This window comes from Panthera onca, chromosome D4, assembly GCF_046562875.1.
Source record: "Panthera onca isolate mPanOnc1 chromosome D4, mPanOnc1 haplotype 2, whole genome shotgun sequence".
NCBI classification, from domain to species: domain Eukaryota; kingdom Metazoa; phylum Chordata; class Mammalia; order Carnivora; family Felidae; genus Panthera; species Panthera onca.
The window spans coordinates 52,313,568-52,333,299 of NC_138351.1; the positions used below are offsets into that span (position 1 = coordinate 52,313,568).

General features: G+C 37.5%; 1 protein-coding gene across 6 annotated transcripts in view; it reads right to left on the reverse strand.

Moving 5' to 3' along the window:
• The window catches only part of LINGO2 (leucine rich repeat and Ig domain containing 2), a 1,156,543-nt gene that overhangs the window by 501,732 nt on the left and 635,079 nt on the right, over window positions 1–19,732 (reverse strand). For all 6 annotated transcript variants that reach the window (XR_013551751.2, XM_060609541.3, XM_060609537.3 and 3 more), the window contains exon 4: window positions 609–694. The gene's annotated coding sequence lies outside the window, so the exon portion shown is untranslated. The remainder of the gene's footprint in view (window positions 1–608; window positions 695–19,732) is intronic.

Genomic DNA, 19,732 nt, shown 5'->3' on the forward strand with positions numbered 1-19,732 from the left:
CTGGCATTAGACAGGACTGCACTCAAACAACTATCAGAGTAGTATGTGATTTAAAGACAAGTCACATAATTTTTAATAGTACAATTTCTTCATCTGTAAAATCAGAGTAATAATAGCTTCTACCCTTAAGCATTGTTGTGAGTATTCAATGAAATAATGTAGTAAAGTGGTTAGCATTTAGTACTTGGCACATGGAAAATATTCAATAAATATTAATCTTATATCTTTAAGCTCTTTTTCTATGCTAAGGAAACAAATCAATTGTTTACATGCAATTTCTTATGTAGTTCTTAGGAAAACATAAGATAACTGCCATAATCTCCATTTTCAAACAAGGAAAATAAGACTCAAAGAAGTAAGCAACTGCCACAAAGTCATGAAACTACTATAATACCATGTCTGTCTATAACAAAATGTGTGCCTATTCCTGCAGAATACCATCTCCCTAAGGTCTTTGAAGTAAATAAAGAGAATGAATGTCACAGTCTCCTTTTAGATGCATTCTTATTTTTGCTTGTGAACTATGTGGGATTTTTGCATGAAAAACAATATTGGCAGATGTAATGACACAAAGTAAAAGATATCCAGGCATCACTTTTGCCACTTACCAGGCTGATTTGTTGGGCTCCTCATGCTGACAGTGGCCGCTCTCCATGTTCTTCTCTGACCTGCTTCGCATGACTCTATTTCTAGGCTATCAAAAAATAAGTAAATAAAACATGTTAAAAAAATGATACTTGATTCTAGAAGGATCTTCATATATTAATGACCACAACAATAACAATTCAAATTTGCATAGCACCTGTTTTATAAAGCTTTTAAAGAACCACAATAGGGATTAATCCACTTCACATATTTGGGGTCTTGCATCTTGAAAGGAAGTACATTGTCATCTTTATCTTGGAATGCTCAGAATGTAAGGAAGTATCTACCACCCAGGTATTCATTAAATTACTTTCTTTTTTATTAAATAGATAAATGGATGAAACTCATGTGCAAATACACTGATATAGCTGAAGACTTCAACTTTTCACTCCAGAAGGCAAAATGTTATTGTGTTATAATTTTTTACAATGTAGATCTGAAGGAGCAAGTATTTTTACCTTGTCAATCAACCTGTCATTGGAAAGGTTAATTTGACAATGAAGTCAACATGCAAATCTCGGATTATTCCTCATGGTTTCAGTAGTTATCATCGGAGGAATCTCATAATCTGTTATCAAAAACAGTTATGGTTTAGCAGCTCTTGGGTGACTTGGTCGGTTAAGCATCCAAGTTCAGCTCAAGTCATGATCTCGTGGTTCATGGGTTCGGGCAGGTGTAGGGCTCTCTGCTGTCAGCACATAGCCTAGAGCCTCCTTCAGATCCTCTGTCTCCCTCTCTCTCTGCCCATCCCTTTCTAGCTTTCTCTCTCTCTTTCTCTTAAAAATAAATAAACATTAAAAAATAGTTATGGTCGGGGCGCCTGGGTGGCTCAGCCGGTTGGGCATCTGACTTCAGCTCAGTTCATGATCTTGCAATTGAGTTCGAGCCGCGCGTCGGGCTCTGTGCTGACAGCCCACAGCATGGAGCCTGCTTCAGATTCTGTGTCTCCCTCTCTCTCTGCCCCTTCCCTGCTCATGCTCTGTCTCTCTCTGCCTCAAAATAAATAGACATTAAAAAAAATAGTTATGGTCTATTTATGCAGGAAATTTCAATACAATCAATTAAAAGCTAGAATCTAGTTTTGAAATAATTGTAAAGTCAAAAACGGGAAATGAAATGTTCTTTTTAGAATTAGAATCGGGCTTTTCATTGTCTTGATGAGTCTTCTGCTATTTCCCAACTCTGTGTCAACTCCTCCACAGCACACAAAAAGAGAGAAAGGTAAAGGAGAGAGGTATGTTTACTAAGAAAACAGTAAAAGCTATCCCGGGATATTTCTTATTAACTCAAAGTATAATGAGGTGAAAAGTTCTTTTTTTCCACCTTTATTAATTGAGATATACTTGACATATAACACTGTGTAAATTTAAGGTGTACAACACATTAATTTGATAGTAATGCTTTCTTAAAAGAATTGGGATGTCAGTCACTTTCCTTCAAACTCAAACTTGTATGTTAGCTTTTCTACTTGACGTTACTGTTAGTGTGAGCACTCACAATAGTGATAATTATTATTTTGTTGCTTACAGTATATCAGAAACTGCTCTTATCATTTTATAGGAATTATCTAATTTAATGTTTACAATAAGTCAGTAAGGTAGATATTATTAACCTCCCTATATTTACAGATAGGAAAACAGAAACCTAGTTTAAATTATTCAAGATCCACTGCTGTTAACAATTAGGGTAGGATTTGAACCTTTCCCAGAGCCCATTATCTTAATCTCCAAGGTATCTACTACCTTTTAAATTTACTCCAAACTGGAACTCTTAAATTTCCTCATGTACCTTCCTAGGTCGTCCCTACTTCCCAGGAAATTAACACATACGCTTTGTACTTAAGTCAGAAACACGAAGATCTTTTTAAAATAACTTCCTTTTCCATGGTAATTGCAAACCCTACATATAGCCAGAATCCATACAGCTCTCTCCTCTCATCAGTTGAAGCCACCATAATCGATCATCTACAACACTGCAAAGCCTTGTACCTGTTCTCACTGATCCCACTTATGACCCCTTCTACAATCCACTGCTCACACTCTAGCCAGGGTAGACTTGATGGCATAAACCACAATTTTACCACTTGGCTTAAAATTCTTCAGTGGCTTTGGATTGTACGTGGAATAAAACCCAATTATCTTTGCATGGCCTACAAGCTCTGACATGAACAGGCCACAGTCTATGCCTCGAATATCATACAGTTGTTCTCTCATTTTGGCGGGCTTCTGCATGTTCTTCTCATAATAAACTCTGGTTTCAGTACCTAAGGACTCTGCTTTTCCCTGGAATGCTCTGGATTGGAACCTTTTTATGCCTTAGACCTCAGTTCAAGTCACTCTCTCAAAGAGGTTTTTCCTGAACCCCCAACGTGTTCTCCTTCTATCACAACCTATAATCGTTCTTTTCATTTGTTTGTCTGTAATCTCTTTTCCTCACTGGAATGCGGAATCCATGTGGACAGGATTACAGCCTCAACTAGGTAGCACCAAAAAATTTCTGCTTAATGAATGTATGGATAAATGGATACATGTTAAAGTATATTCGAACTAATTATTCTTCATTATTTTTATTCATTCCTGAAAGGAAGACCAAGGAATCATTTAAAGAATTAGTAGGGGAGCCTCTGTAGCTCAGTTAAGCATTCGACTCTTGGTTTCAGCTCAGGTCATGATTTCACATTTCTTGAGATGGAGCCCCACTTCGGGCTCTGAGCTCATAGTGCAGAGCCTGCTTGGGATCTCTCTCCCTCTCTCTCTCTGCCCTTTCCCAGCTTGTGTTGTCTCTGTCTTTCTCAAATAAATAAATAAACTTAACACAGTAATAATTAGAAAAAATGAATTAATAAATAGAAAATCATAAAAACTAATTTTTTACATTTTTCATATATATCTGTTCTTTTGAGATATTAAAACAACTCCCATTTAAAAATGAAATAAATTGGGGCGCCAGGGTGATTCAAGGTGTTAAGCGTCCAACTTTGGCTCAGGTCCTGATCTCACGGTTTGTGAGTTAAGCCTGGCATCGGGCTCTGTGCTGACAGCTCAGAGCCTGGAGCCTCCTTCAGAATCTGTGTCTCTCTCTCTCTCTGCCCCTCCCCTGCTCGCACTCCATCTCTCTCTCTCTCAAAAATAAATAAACATTAACAAAATAAAGATAAAATAAATTTATTTATGTTTTTTCCTTAACAAGTAAAGACTATAACTGTATGCATTAGTTTATATTTTTTCTAAAAGTGTCCTCACTGGGGTTGCCTGGGTGACTCAGTCGCTTAAGCATCTGACTTTGGCTCAGGTCATAATCTCATGGTTCATGAGTTCAAGGCCCGCGTTGGGCTCTGTGCTGACAGCTCAGAGCCTGGAGCCTGCTTCACATTCTGTGTCTCCCTCTCTCTCTGTCCCTCCCTGGCTCAGGCTCAGCTTTCTCTCAAAAATAAATAAAACATTAAAAAAGTTTACTTAAAGATGTGATTAGTTTAACTAGCAACTCTTTTTTGTTTTCCCCTATCTGAATCATTCTGCAAAAATATGGGCAACCCCACGAGACTTTATTTCTCTTTCCTCCCTCTTTGGTTTGGTTTTGTTTAAAACATTGCTTCTCAAATTTAAAGGTATACGAGTGATATATGTACATTAATCAAATCGTGATTTCCGATTCAGTGAATCTAGGGCAAGGCTCAAGCATCTGTATTTATCACAAGCATAAGTTACACTGATGGTGCTGACCCATTGACCACACTTCGAGTAACAAGAATTCAGAATACAGTTAGCAGTTCCAGATGATTTCAAAATAGTACTTTAATCTTTCATTGTGGTGTGTGTGTATGTGTGTTTTCCATTTGCAAAATGGTATTATGACCATAACTAATAATTCTTTTTCCACTTATAGTCCCTTTTTCAAAAAAAGTGCCATTACTATGAGATAAACAATACTAAATAAGCAGTTAGAAAACTGTACATACTTCTGTTCTTATTTATAATTTATCAATAATCCCAAATATTTTTCTTGCTTTGAAAATAAGTGTGTGTCTTGATGTCACCTAGCATAGACTCCCTTGAATTTATTAATACATAACAAAATAAATTAAACACTTGCTTTTTGTAACTGGCTAATAAGATTTTAGGTAACTTTATTTTCATCTGCACATTTTTCTATATTTCCAATATCTTGTACCTTACAAATTTTAGCTACTGTTTATTGTCTTACAATACACTGTCCTAAATATATGTGTTTGTATAACTTCATATATATGTGACATTGTCTCATTTAATTTATAAATTTATAAAGTGTTAATAAAAATTGTTATGATCTTTAGGCTTTTACTAATGGCCAAGTACTGTATTAGTGCTTTGCATCTGTTAATTTAATCCTCATTAAATTTAAATAAGCCATTAATATTCAGAGTTTTTAGGTGCAAGAATTAGTTTGAGGTTATATGGTTTAAAAGTGGCAAAACTTTTGGCACAAAAACAGACACAGATCAATGTAACAAAATAGAGAAACTAGAAATGGACCCACAAACGTATGGCCAACTAATCTTTGACAAAGCAGGAAAGGCTATCCAGTGGAATAAAGACAGTTTCTTCAGCAAGTGGTGCTGGGAAAACTGGACAGCAACATGCAGAAAAATCAACTTGGACCACTTTCTTATATCATACACAAAAATAAACTCAAAATGGATGAAAGACTTAAATATAAGACAGGAAGCCATCAAAATCCTCGAGGAGAAAGCAGGCAAAAACCTCTTTGATCTTGCCCGCAGCAACTTCTTACTCAACACGTCTCCGGAGGCAAGGGGAACAAAAGCAAAAATGAACTATTTGGACCTCATCAAAATAAAAAGCTTCTACACAGTGAAGGAAACAATCAGCAAAACTAAAAGGCAACCGACAGAATGGGAGAAGATATTTGCAAAAGACATATCAGACAAAGGGTTAGTATCCAAAATCTATAAAGAACTTATCAAACTCAACACCCAAAAAACAAATAATCCAGTGAAGAAATGGGCAAAAGACACAAATAGACACTTCTTCAAGGAAGACATCCAGATGGCCAACCGACACATGAAAAAAAATGCTCAACATCACTCATCATCAGAGAAATACAAATCAAAACCACAATGAGATACCACCTCACCCCTGTCAGAATGGGTAACATTAACAACTCAGGCAACAACAGATGTTGGCAAGGATGTGGAGAAAGAGGATCTCTTTTGCACTGATAGTGGGAATGCAAGCTGGTGCAGCCACTCTGGAAAACAGTATGGAGGTTCCTCAAAAAATTAAAAATAGAACTACCCTATGACTCAGAAATTGTACTACTAGGTATTTATACAAGGGATACAGATGTGCTGTTTTGAAGGGGCACATGCACCCCGCCAATGTTTATAGCAGCACTATCAACAATAGTCAAAGTATGGAAAGAACCCAAACGTTCATAAATGGATGCAAGGATAAAGAAGATTTGGTATATATATATACAATGGAGTATCACTCAGCAACAAAAAGAATGAAATCCACAACTACGTGGATGGAACTAGAGGGTATTATGCTAAGCGAAATTAGTCAGTTAGAGAAAGACAAATATCATATGACTTCACTCATATGAGGACTTTGAGACAGAGAACAGATGAACCCAAGGGAAGGGAAGCAAAAATAATATAAAAAAAGGGAGGGGAACAAAACATAATAGACTTTTAAATATGGAGAACAAACAGAGGGTTACTGGAGGGGTTGCGGGAGGGGGGATAGGCTAAATGGTGAGGGGCATTAAGGAACCTACCCCTGAAGTCATTGTTGCACCATATGCTAAGTAATTTGGATGTAAATTAAAAAAAAAAGACCAAAAAAAAAGTGGCAAAACTGAGATTCAAATTCAGGTATGCTGAATTTTGCACTATTTTCATAATCTAGGGGAAATCAATATTTTTTGAAGAATCAAGCAAATATGTGTGTGATAGAGGATATTTGAGGTAGTGAATAGTAATACAAAAGGAAATATATGACTCAATTTCTATATTATATAATTTATAAAGGAAAATATGTCAAAATAAGAATTATTTGCAGGGGAAAATCATTATTAATTCTACAGGATGAAAGTCCTTGTTTCCAAAGTTTAGCAAACTATTATTTTATTGCTAAATGTTACTTGGATTTATTACTGATGAAGATCTTTCTGAAAGCATAGTTTTTTCCACTGATGAATAAATGGGAAAGCACAATGAGATATTGAAAGAAATAAGTTTTAAGAATGGTGGACCCATGAAACAAGGATATCCTTATCTCTGACGTTTTCAGCCAGATTTACAAATAGCAATATATTCCACAAGCAGTTCTCCAGATTCCATTAACAAAATAGTCAGCATTGGTCATACCTATTCACCTTTTCTCCCATTATGAGCACCTTTACTGAAGCATGTCTTAACTATTGGAATTATTATATATACATGTAAACACACACACACATATGCATATGAGGGGATTTTTTTGTAACTAAAACTCTTAATACATTGTGAGAAAAACTTAACAGGGGCACATTCAAAACAGAATTTCAAACTCTATCAAATTACTCGTGTCTAGTTTGATAGATTATGTTTTGATTTCATATGGGGTTCACTTAAATTTCCAAAGAGTTGATATTATCATTGTAGTTTAATAATGGTTTCACTTGGACTCAGTAAGAAATCAAAAAAATTCACAACACAGGAAAAGCATAGTCTCTTCCCATTAGGTGAATGTGGCTCTATTCTGAATGGAGTTTAACAAGAACTGGCCAGTTTTTATTATCTTCATGACTTCTGAGAGCCAACTTAGCATCTTCTTTGCCTGCATTGTCTAATGCTGTCTTCAACCTCTTTGTAAAGAAACACGTAAGTGACTCCACAATAGAATGCAACTTAACTGATGATGTTTCCAAAATACTTATTCAGAAAAGTTGATTCTCTTCAGGGTGCCTGGGTGGCCCAGTTGGTTAAGCATCTGACTTTCACTCAGGTCATGATCTCGTGGTTTGTGGGTTGGAGCCCTGCATCAGGGCAGAGACTGCTTAAGATTTTCTTTCTCCCTCTCTCTGTCCCTGTCCAACTTGCCTGTGCTCTCTCGCTCTCTCTCTTTCTCAAAATAAATAAATAAACTTTAAAAAAAAGTTGATTCTTTTCAATAAACAGATATGGAAGTTCCTTGTAGAATACACAACAGTGGGGATTACAATGATAATAGTCTAGATAAATTTCACATAGGGGTAAACAGAAAATAAATTGTATATAGAAGTGTGTGTGGGGGGGGGGAAGGGATGGTTCAATACTTAGGGGGGAAAGGAGTTTTAAGAGAAAGAATCCAAGAATTTTAATACCCCTGGGTTATTGTCTTACTGATTGCCTCCAAACTGGCTTCTTAGATTTTAGCCTCATCCTTACTCAATTTATTCCTAAAATGCTTACATGCTTTCTAACCAATTTTCTCACATTACTGTAATGTTAATTTTTTTAGTATCGAAACTCTTATTTCAGACCTTGATTCTTCTATAATCTACAATTTAAAGAGGATAGATAGACTTTCCTGAAAAACAAAGGGTGTTGCTACCTCTCTATACCTACGACTCCTATCCCTCTTCTTGTCTCTATTACTGCAACAGATTCTGAACTGAGTCATCTGCCTCCAGACCAATGGTTTTGCCTCCTTTTCTTATAAATCCTTCACTGATTTCATCAGATTAAACTCTCTAAATCAAAGCTAGAATCCTGTCAATTTTTTTTTCACAATGTTCCTAAGGCTCCCCATTCCCTACAAAAGATGAGGGCAGAGGCGGTGAAGGGAGCCCCGTTTCTGAGTCCTTAGCCTGGGCTCAAAGACTTCCACTGTCTTTAATCTACCTTTTCAGACTCATCTCCAATGTGCAAATGCATAATGCAGAAGTAGATTGCAAACTGCAAAGATCTTTACAACTGGGAGTGGTTCCATTTTTAGAATAAGTCTATGAAGTTATCCTTATTAGTATGTTTCAGTTACCCTAAGCCTTTATTTAGTCAAGCTACTAAATAGTAGAAACGAGGTTTGGATCTTCTACCTTCAGAGCCCATCCTGCATCCCCTAAATCTTATTTGTCCTTCAGATTGCATGATTAGCCACTTTTTGAATGTTTTATTTTCCTTTCTCTGAATACAGGCCTGTGTCTATTTCTGTTCAGAGGAGAATCATTGTCTTTCCCTCTATTTGCATATATTTATCATCTACCGAGACCTTGATCAAATCTCTCTGTTACTTTCAGTTAGAAATGCCCTCTCTCTGTTCTGTGTAAGTTATCGTTGTGCTTTTCTTATAGCGTTTTCTACTTACTGCAATTTTTTTAAAATTACTCCTGTTCTAACTATTTCTCTCATTCATTTATAAGCTCTTCCTGGGGCAGTCATACTTTGGTTCGTCTTCACAGACACTTTCTCTGGCTCAATGCACTGTGCATAGTGAATGTGATATAAAGAGGAGGGGGGATTCCTCCACCCACCTTGCCTTTTTTTTTCTGGAAAGGTAGTGAAGTGGTGTACTGAGAGCGTAGGCCCATCATAGGTTATGAAGGTCATGTAGACACAGTTTAAGATTCTGACCTAGCCCATGCTGCTCTACCCATTGGCTTTGTATTTTAAAACCTAAGAATTGCAAAGCATCCAAATCTCACTTTAGCTACACACGTTGAGGACAGGTAGATTCATTTAGTATAAAATAACTTTTCTTAGAATTAAGTCTGTTTCTCTTTAAATCTATTAACATCATTTGTCTTGGTCTCCACTACCACAGAGCACCTGGCTGATATTCCTGTCTCTAAAGCAATGGACTGTATGTTGATAAAGTACATTTTTGTGTACTGTGGGCATTTTGGAAATAGCTCTTGGATCAAATGAAATGAGTTCCAGTATAAATAAAAAACCTAAGACATTGCAGACGGCACTTGGCAAAATATTGGTGTGATGGTTAGAAAGACGCAGTGTGATCCTCTGCAATTGAAGTTTTGTGTTGAGTGCAGGGTCCAATAATATGAGTTGCATCTTGGAACTTGCATGTTCAGTGAAATCTGTATTAAATCTAAATATAAGCTTTGTTACTCTAGTGAAATTTCAAAAAAAAAAAGATAAAATACAAACTATAACTAGATTGGTAGTTTGAGTCACATTTAACTCTCAAAATAACTGTTTAATATGTAGTTTCTATTCTAATCAAGGTGAGAAGTGAAAGAATATTCACTTTATGTCTGTTGCCTTGCTGTGAACATTATTTCAAATACACTGAAACATGACTTACTTTATTTATTTTAAAACCTCTGGCACATTTTATGGTTTGATCCATTTTCTAACACTTTCAAAGCTGTAGTTCATTAAATTACACTTGTTTCATATAAGCCATCCTGAATACCTACTGTTAACCTATAAAGATTGGGGGTACAAGGATTTACTTTCAATACATTCTACTTCCTTCATTCAGATCAATGCAGGCAGCCTCCTAAAGAGCTATCATGTTTGATCACTGTAGGGAAAGCTTCGGATTCTAGTAAGTTAGGTAGAGAAGTTAGTAAGAGAGGTAGAGAATGACCTTAAGCTCTATCTGCAGCATGAGCAGTTGACCAGGGGTTCCAATATCAACGGTAGGTTCTAATAGTACGACCTTTTGTTTGTTTGTTTTTGTAGAGTCTTTTATTTTTTTTTAATTTTTTTTAACGTTTATTTATTTTTGAGACAGAGAGAGACAGAGCATGAATGGGGGAGGGGCAGAGAGAGAGGGAGACACAGAATCGGAAGCTCTGAGCCATCAGCCCAGAGCCCGACGCGGGGCTCGAACTCACGGACCGTGAGATCGTGACCTGAGCTGAAGTCGGACGCTTAAGCGACTGAGCCACCCAGGCGCCCCTTGTAGAGTCTTTTAAATGTTTATTTATTTTTGAGAGACAGAGCATGAGCAGGGGAGGAGTAGAGAGGGAGACACAGAATCTGAAGCAGGCTCCAGACTCTGAGCTGTCCGCACAGAGCCTGACATGGGGCTTAAACTCAAAGACTGTGAGATCATGACCTGAGACAAAGTTGGACACTCAACCGACTGAGTCCCCAGGAACCGCTAGCGTGACCTTTTCTAAAACGCTCTTCACCTGAGTGAGGTGAGTGAGAATTGCTAGGTGAAATTTGGCTGTCATTGATTTGGTGATAGCTCAGTGCTAAATAATCACACAATCTTCAAGTCATAAGTGACAAAGGCCTCCGAGGTTATCTCCTCATTGGAATGGAGGTACTGGCTTTGGCTCACAAGGGACCCACAATGCAGCTCCAGTGGCATCAAAAAAAGAACTGGAACAACAACTCCAACTATTTTATATGTTTATTTACAGTGCAAGTCAACTTTTTTGTACTGTCACACATTGGCCCAAGTTTCACCCTCTTGAACTATTCAGAAGATACAGAATCCTAGTTTTACACAGCAGATCTTTAAATAATTGACGGAAGTTATTATTGCCCTGCAGGGAAGGGGAACATCTTTCAGACTCAACATCACTACACTTGGACACGAAATGACAGACACATTCATCAAATGACATATTTCCAGATGTCTTACTATTCTGGTCATTTCCTTTTGGATGCACTCCAATTTGTCAAAGTCTCCTTTTAAGATATGTTGAACATCCTATGACATTTCTGAGGCTTCCAGCAGAATGGGACACCCTGAGAATAACAGTAAATTTTTCTCGTTTGTGAAAAATAATGAGGTCTAAAATTAAATAAAATTTCCACTTCTCAAAACTGGACACAGAAAGAACCAACCATGAGAATATTCATGGATCAAAAATTCAACACTAAGCTTAGTGGTGTTGTGGAGTCGTTTCTGAGAAAACATGGGCTATGGTCTGCAACCATGGGCAACACTTGAATCCACTGTCTGCATTGTTTGCTCTATCTCCAAAATATTGACCTCTCTGTGAGAAAAGATGTCAGTCAGAAAAAGGACTTGAGTCATGACTCTCTCCTTAGCCAGTAGCCTGAGTGACCTTGGTTAAGTCACCAACCTCTGTGCTCATCAGTTACTTTATTATTGTGATGGTAATTTTATGTGTCAATGTGACTAGACATGATGTGTCCAGATACTTGGCTAAAATTATTTCTGAGTTGACTATGAGGGTATTTCTGGTGAAATTAGCATTTGAACAGTAAAGCAGTTTGCTCTCCCCAATATGAATGGATATCATCCAATCTGTTGAAGCCCTGAATAGAACAAAAAGTTGGAGGAAGGAAGATTTCAACCCCTCCTGCCTAATTGCTTGAGAAAAAACATCATTGATCTTTTCCTGCCTGAGGTGTTCCTGGTTCTCAGGCCTTCAGGAGCTATACCAAATTATACCACTGGCCTTCCTTGGGCTCCAGCTTGCAGAAAAGCAGATCTTGGTACATCCAGCCTCCACAACTAGGTGAACCGATACCTTATAATAAATCTTTTCTTATACATGTACTATTCTTACATATAATAAATGTTATATGTTATCTGTAATATATATATTAATGTTTATTTTATTTTATTTTATTATTTTGAAGAAAGAGTGCACACATAGCAGGGGTGGGGTAGAAAGAGAGGGTGAGAGAGAATCCCAAGCAGGCTCCACACTGTCAGCGCACAGCATGATGTCGGGCTCAAACCCATGAACTGTGAGGTCATGACTGGAGCCAAAATCAAGAGTTGGACACTTAACTGACTGAGTCACCCAGATGCCTCTATAATAATAATATTATATATATATATATATATATATATATATATATATATATATATAAAATACATTTATTTATTTATTTATTTATTTATTTATTTATTTTACATATATCACCTATTGGTTCTGTTTCTCTAAAGAATCCTAATACAATCACTAAATCAAAGTTTTGCCTGGATGATCTCTAAGATCACATGTAAACTATATTTAACCTGGTAGGAGATTTCAATTTTTCAAAACTTTTTGTTAGGAGTCCTGTCTTTGATTTTAATATAAGCCCAGATTTAAATCATTTTTTATCTTCAGTGAAATCTGAGAAAATGCTTCACCAGCTCCCATAGTCTTGCTTTTCACTTCTTTATTTATTTGCTTACCCAGCAACTTACTTTTGTGCATTCTGTGAGCACAGCACAGTGCTTGGCAATATGGATGATACAATATATATATATATATATATATATATATATATATATATCATGGCAGCTCTTTCCCTTGAAGAACTCAAGCCTAGTTAGGTAGACAAGATGCTAGATTTCAATGTAAAATATGAGTGTAAAAATATGAGTATCAGATAATGATGACAATGGATGATAATGGAATTCACAGGTAGAAAAGATCAGCATGGCCTAATAAGATGGAAAATACTTGTGAAGGAGATGGAAGGAAATAGGGCAGCTGATGACATAGAATTTTGATAGCTGGGAGAAGGGAATATTTACATGCTTGCCAGAGTGATCAAGCATTTAGATAAAGAGTTCTAGGTTGTTCTGGAAATTATGCAGTGGCTGCATGTAACAGGCCTGAAACATGTAATCACTGGTGAGAATCCAAACATAAACACAGGATTTCAGCAGCCCCTCACACACACAACGTCCCACTCTGCTCAGCTAAAACAGCACCACAAGCAATCAGAAGGTTTTACAACCCCTCTGGGCCTGGGCAGCATTGTAAGTGCACATATTAGGAGACTTGAGAACAGAAGGGGACCTGGTATCTACTTCTGGGGTCTGGTATATATTCAGAGATATATATTTGAAAAAACAAATAAATTTGCTCTCAACTAGCACTGGAGGGAACGACTCTAAAAGTTCTGCTATTGCCAAATCATTGTTCTTAGCACCTCAACTAACTGGTATGGCCCAGGTTTCATGGTTTTAATTACAGGAAAAAGTGACACAACTCTTAATGACTAACTTTTGTGGCAGGAACAAAGGCATAAGCCTTCAGAATCATTTCCAGTGTGTCTGGAAAGACATCAATTTGAGAGGGCTGAGAAGGGCTGAGGATATCCTTCTGATATCTGAGTAAGAATCCCACAGAACTGAACTGTTGGGTCCCACTGCTAACCTCTTCCAACAATCTACTTAAGGGAACCTCTGGCTGCTGATGAATCCAATCATGTTCTTGAAGAAAACAGACCCTGTGGTGACAAGTAAAAGATTTTGTGCACTCATTTCTTACACTCAAGTGAAGTATATGTAGACCCATCATTGGAAACGGAGTGTCTGGCAACTGGTGTGCCCCAAATGGCTGATGCAATGTAATAGTGCTCAGTAAATATTTACTGAGTAATTGAGTCTGATAGAAACTAGAGTTGCTTTGTGTCACTTGGAGAAAAGATATGTTTATTACAATCAAAAGATTATCTTTAGAAATTTCCTCTGACTCCTCCTCCTTAAAGGAAAATACATATACATACATTGGCATGAATGTGTCTGCTCATGTTTGCATGTGTGTGTGTATTGCTTTCTGTTGCTTACATTTCTGTTTTCAAAGTGTATTCCTTCATGAACACAAAAGATTTTCTCATATTCAGCAGTGCACTGGTGATAATAGGCCTCCAACCAAATACTCCTTTAATATCATAAAAACATCTTCAGTTGACTCTTCTTTAACTCATGAAATACAATCCTAAGCTCCAAGGAACAAAACACTAAATAGAATTAAAAAAAAAAAAGAATAATATAAAATCATAGTCTGTGGGCAGGAGATAGAACTTGTAGTCATTCCCTGAGGAGTTGAAACATAGAGCTAGAATCCCTTTTGTAATACTTCAGTATACTCCTATTAAGGGCACTGATTTAGTTGAGACAAATGGAGAAACCATTAACATGCTCAGTGCCAGGTGGGGAAGGCAGGGCAGTTCCAGAGGAATGCGGCTTCAAGTCAGTGTACTAGGAAGGTATAGGGTGACAAATGTCAGCAATATATATAGCAAACTACAGGAATAAGAAGCCAGGTTCTGCTTTGGCTGGAAGAAAACCCGAGGTTAAAATTGGTCACTAATCTAACAGATAATATTTTGGAGACAGACACTGGTCCCTTTGGTGCAGCAACTAGCTTAGTGTCATCCTCTGTGCTTTACTTCTAGCAGGCTCTCGCCTAAGACTCCACACAACATTGGCATCCATGATAAATACCCTGTTGAAATGTATCTCTCCCCACTGTAACTGAGGGAGCACATTATAGAACAAGTTCATGTTTCCCATGTTTACCTATCAGATATTTCTAGAATGCAGGTAACATGGTCCAACATTAAGTCAATCTTATTTGAATGAGCCTGATATTATTTTAGAAACCACTAAATAGGGTTTGGGTCATATGCATGATAACTCTTACACCAAAACTTTTAAGGAAATTTGTCTAAAAATATTTGAAAGCCAGTGGCTCCTGGGCAGCTCAGTCAGTTAAGCTTTTGACTCTTGACTTAAGCTCAGGTCATGATCTCATGGTTTGTGAGATTGAACCCTGCATCGGGCTCATGATGATGGCACAGAGGTTGCCTGTGATTCTCTCCCTCTCCCTCTCTCTCTGTTCCTCCCCTACTCGTGCTCTCTTTCTTTCTCAAAATAAATAAATAAACATTTATTAAAAAAAACTTGAAAGCCAAATGTATGAGAGCTAATTCAATATAATCAATCCTCCCATGAAATATCCTCTGCTTCTTCTCAATTCACATAAAATGTGTGGGAAATATCAAATTGCCCAGTGGAAGACTGAGTAAAGTATACACAAATATCCCTAATAGGCCCACAAGAAAGACTAATATAAACAGCAGCATAAATCTTCATCTTTTCTGTACTGTGACAACTCAGGCTGGAAATGCAGTTAGCTGCATTCAGACTTGGCCCTAATTTATTGCTGATGTGGCATAAATGTTAAATACAGCTGCTGCAGCCATTAACCCAAACTCCTTAATTAAAGAGGGAAATTATGCAATATTTTTTCTGCTTAATTTACCAAGGTATTCACAGTCAATACAGGTTTGTTATTTAAATGATGAGACTTCTCGGTTATTTATATGACCCACAGCATATAGATTACAAAACAAAACAACCTAGAAAAAGAATTAACTGTTATTCCTACTCAAAAGACTCTGAAGTATACTCAAATGCATGCTCTGATACTTATGCTCTTAAGTATGGCCCTTCAGACATCTATTTTGCATATATGTACATTTTCTCCCTTAGCAATCCAAATGATAGTCATTTCACTAGTATGTAACTTGTTTCCACCATTCCCAGTGGGATGGTTTTGAGTAGTGAAAAGCTACATGAGACATAATGATAGGAATTATAGATACTAAAGTATCAGTACAGATTCTTAACATTGTTGTGTTTTTTAAAATTTGACAAATATTTGGGAGTGCTTCTAGAACCCTGAAAAGACTTCAAGAAGAGAACTGAAAGATATGCAATGATATCTAGGATTTCTGGGGAAAAGCTTTGTTTGGTAAAAGAAGTCTCCCTTTCAAAGTCTTGGTGTTCAAGGTCCATGTGAAGACAGGGAATCCCTGAGTTAAATTTGCTATAACTAGCCCATTTTCAAAAACTAAAAGTATAAATAAAGTGAGGCATATTTTAAAATCTTAGTTTAAGGGACGGACTATGGACAAAAATTTAGAATTATTTTAAGCACATATTTTATTCCTTACCCTGCCTTACATCATCTTTGATGGCACTTCTCACAAATATTGGGCTAGATGGGCAAATAATGAGACCTATGATGGCAGCTCCTGTTGCTTTATTATCCTAATTGCACTCCTTAGTTTCCAAGAAACTTGGGTTTCAAGTACTCTAAGTCAAGGTACATAAATGGGCAAAGTTACTAAATACTTTAGCAAAGGGACACTCCCCTGATGAACTAAAATTGATCACTTACTGGGGCGCCTGGGTGGCTCAGTGGGTTGGGCAACCGACTTCACTCAGGTCATGATCTCACAGCTCATGAGTTCAAGCCCTGCATTGGGCTCTGTGCTGACAGCTCAGAGCCTAGAACCTGCTTCAGATTCTGGGTCTCCCTCTCTCTCTACCCCTTCCCCACTCATGTTCTATCTCTCTCCTTCAAGAGTAAATAAACATTAAAAAAATTATAAAACTGATCACTTGCTAATTAAGTCATATTGTAAACTTGTTCAACTCCTTAGCAGAATCATCCAAAGTGATAGATCCTAAGATAGTTAAGGCAGCACAATATAGTTTAATGGTTAAAACACTTGCTCCAGACCTTGAGTTAAGATTTTAGCACCACTGAAAGAGGGCTCTGCCCCATTGTGATCTCAAAATTTAGCCAGGTTCTTCTTTCCAGCTTTGTCTCTTGGCTCAGGCTGAAGACCCTAAGGGCAAAACATCACCTAAAGGGAACTGAAACTACCCCCTCAAGCAACATGGACTGCCCTGAGCCAGCAGGATCCCACCACTGCCTGCAACTGACTCCAAGGCAATGATTGATTTGACCTTCACTGCCCACCTGCACATACCCAGCCACTTTTGCCTGACATTTTTCTGATATGAACCTGGAAGCATTTTCAGCATTTTGGGGAACAGTCTTTGAGATGCTAGTCCACTGTCTTCCTTCAGTTGGCCCCACTGGAATAAATTCCTTCCTTTTTTCCCCACCACTCATTTCTCTGCCTTTGGATTTTATCAGCAGCACGAGGCAGAACCCGGTCTGTTTGGGACCCCTGGAGTCAGGCGCTCTTACACTGCTGCACACCGGCTACACCACTCTTACTTAACTGGTTATGTATGGAGCAAGTATTTGACATATCTAAGCCAACATTCGTCACCTGCAAAGTGTTGCAAAGCAACAGCAACCACTTCAGACAGTTGCGAGAATCAAAGGAGGTGTTACACATAATGAGTAACCTACAAAGTTAGTTATTTGCACTTTTATAAATATGTTTTATTAGTAGTATCCCAGGTGTAAAACCTAGGCATCTCTCGGTGCCTAAATCTAAAGATTTCTCTAGAAAGAATTGATCAGGGGTAATTTACCACATGGCAATCATAGTTATACCAAATTAAAGCCACACATTAAATTAATAATACTGAGTTAATAATACTATTTTCCGTCATTAAATTGTCTCCTGGTATATCAGGGCTGATAAAAATTGTTCTATATATGTTTGACCAACCAACACATGCCATATATTTTACCTCATGTTCTGCGATTTACAAAATGTTTCGAAATAAGTGATTGTGTTTTTGAAGGGGGGGAGCAAAATATACCACTCCAAATTATGCTTCTCTGGCATATTGATTATTTTGGGTTGATTATTATTGAGAGATAGCAGACACAGGAGAAATTCTGAAAAATGAGTAGAAGTCATCATTTTGTAAGAGACATTTACATTTATAAGGGAAACCTCCATTTGCAAGAGTCTCTCTCTCTGAACCAGGAAGAGGAGGATGGTTCCAAATCTCTAGAAAGTGTCATCAATGGAAAAGGCAAAAACAAATCTGCATAACAACCACACCCTTATTTACTGGGTTTTGTCTGAATACTTGCAGTAACTGGCTGCCCCTTCCTCTACACACGCGCGCGCACACACACGCAGACACACACACCATCTTCTTTTGTCTTTAGCTGGAGATGGTATTTAAGGTGATGTTGTAGCCAATTTCTGGGAGTTACTCAGTTTTCCTGGGTATGCATACAGAATGCATACATGTTATTAAATTTCTGTTTTTCTTCTGTCAATCTGTCTTTTATGATGTGGAAGGAGAGGACATGGGGACTTCTCAGTCAAGAATATAGAAGGGTAGAGGGAAAGCTAGGTTTCCTTTCCTTCCCTACACTTTAAAAAAATTTTTTAACATTAATTCATTTAAAAAAATTTTTTTATGTTTATTTATTTTTGAAAGAGAGGGAGAGACAGAGCATGAGCAGGGGAGGGGAAGAGAGAGAGGGAGACACAGAATCTGAAGCAGGCTCCAGGCTCTGAGCTGTCAGCACAGAGCCTGACGCGGAACTCGAACTCACGAACCACAAGATCATGACCTGAGCCGAAGTTGGACGCTCAGCCAACTGAGCCACCCAGGCGCCCCAAACATTAATTCATTTTTGAGAGACACGGAGAGACAGAGTGTAAATGGGGAAAGGGCGAGAGAGAGGGAGACAGGATCTGAAGCAGAATCCAGGCTCTGAGCTGTCAGCACAGAGCCTGAAAGTGGGGCTCAAACTCAGGAACCATGAGATCATGACTTCAACCAAAGTTGGATGTTTCACCTACTGAGCCACCCAGGCACCCCTCTTTCCCTACATTTTAATTTGTTTAGCCAGTGATTATTGAGACCTAGACTTTGAGGAAGCCAGGAATGCAAAGATATAGAAAGTATCACCCCTGTCCTCAAAAAACCTTATATTCTAAAGATGTACGTATAGTAGAAGAGAGAAGTTCTCACTATAATTGCCCACCCTCCACCACCAGTTTTTAGAATATTTATTGGGCAATATTTATGACCATAATGGTCATATGGTCATAATGACTATGACCATCATGCTTTAAGGTATCATATTTGGAGGGCAGGTAGCTTTTTTCTATAATCACTTCTTCCTTTTAATATTGTAGGTAAGCTGATGAAGGGCCTGCTCTTTGAAGGAAGGCCTGACTTTGCTGTATCTGTTCTTATATTTTGCTTATATTATTGTACGTAAAAAGAGTTTCTTCTTTTAAGTACATTGATTAGTTGATAAGCCTGAGGTTTAAGGAGATAAGGAAAGGGGAACAGGTCTTGTGCATTTAAGAAAGCAAGCTTGGTATTCTAACCGGCAAATCAATATTTATAGAAACAGATATAGTTCTTTCCTCAAAGGTTAAGAAATGAATATGCATTGCAATAAATAAAAATCATCAGCAAATAAAAATAATTTGCATTTATGTAGTTTTTCAAACATTCAGCTTAGTTTTAATAGAGATTTTAGTTTTCCCATATATATTTCAATAACTTATAGAACATTTAAGTAAATTATGTAACAGTAGTAAGAAGTACTAACATCTAAAGTGTTTTTGAGCAAACACAATGGACTTTTGGGAAGCAGAAACACTTGTATGTGTTAAAGAGTGACTTCTGGC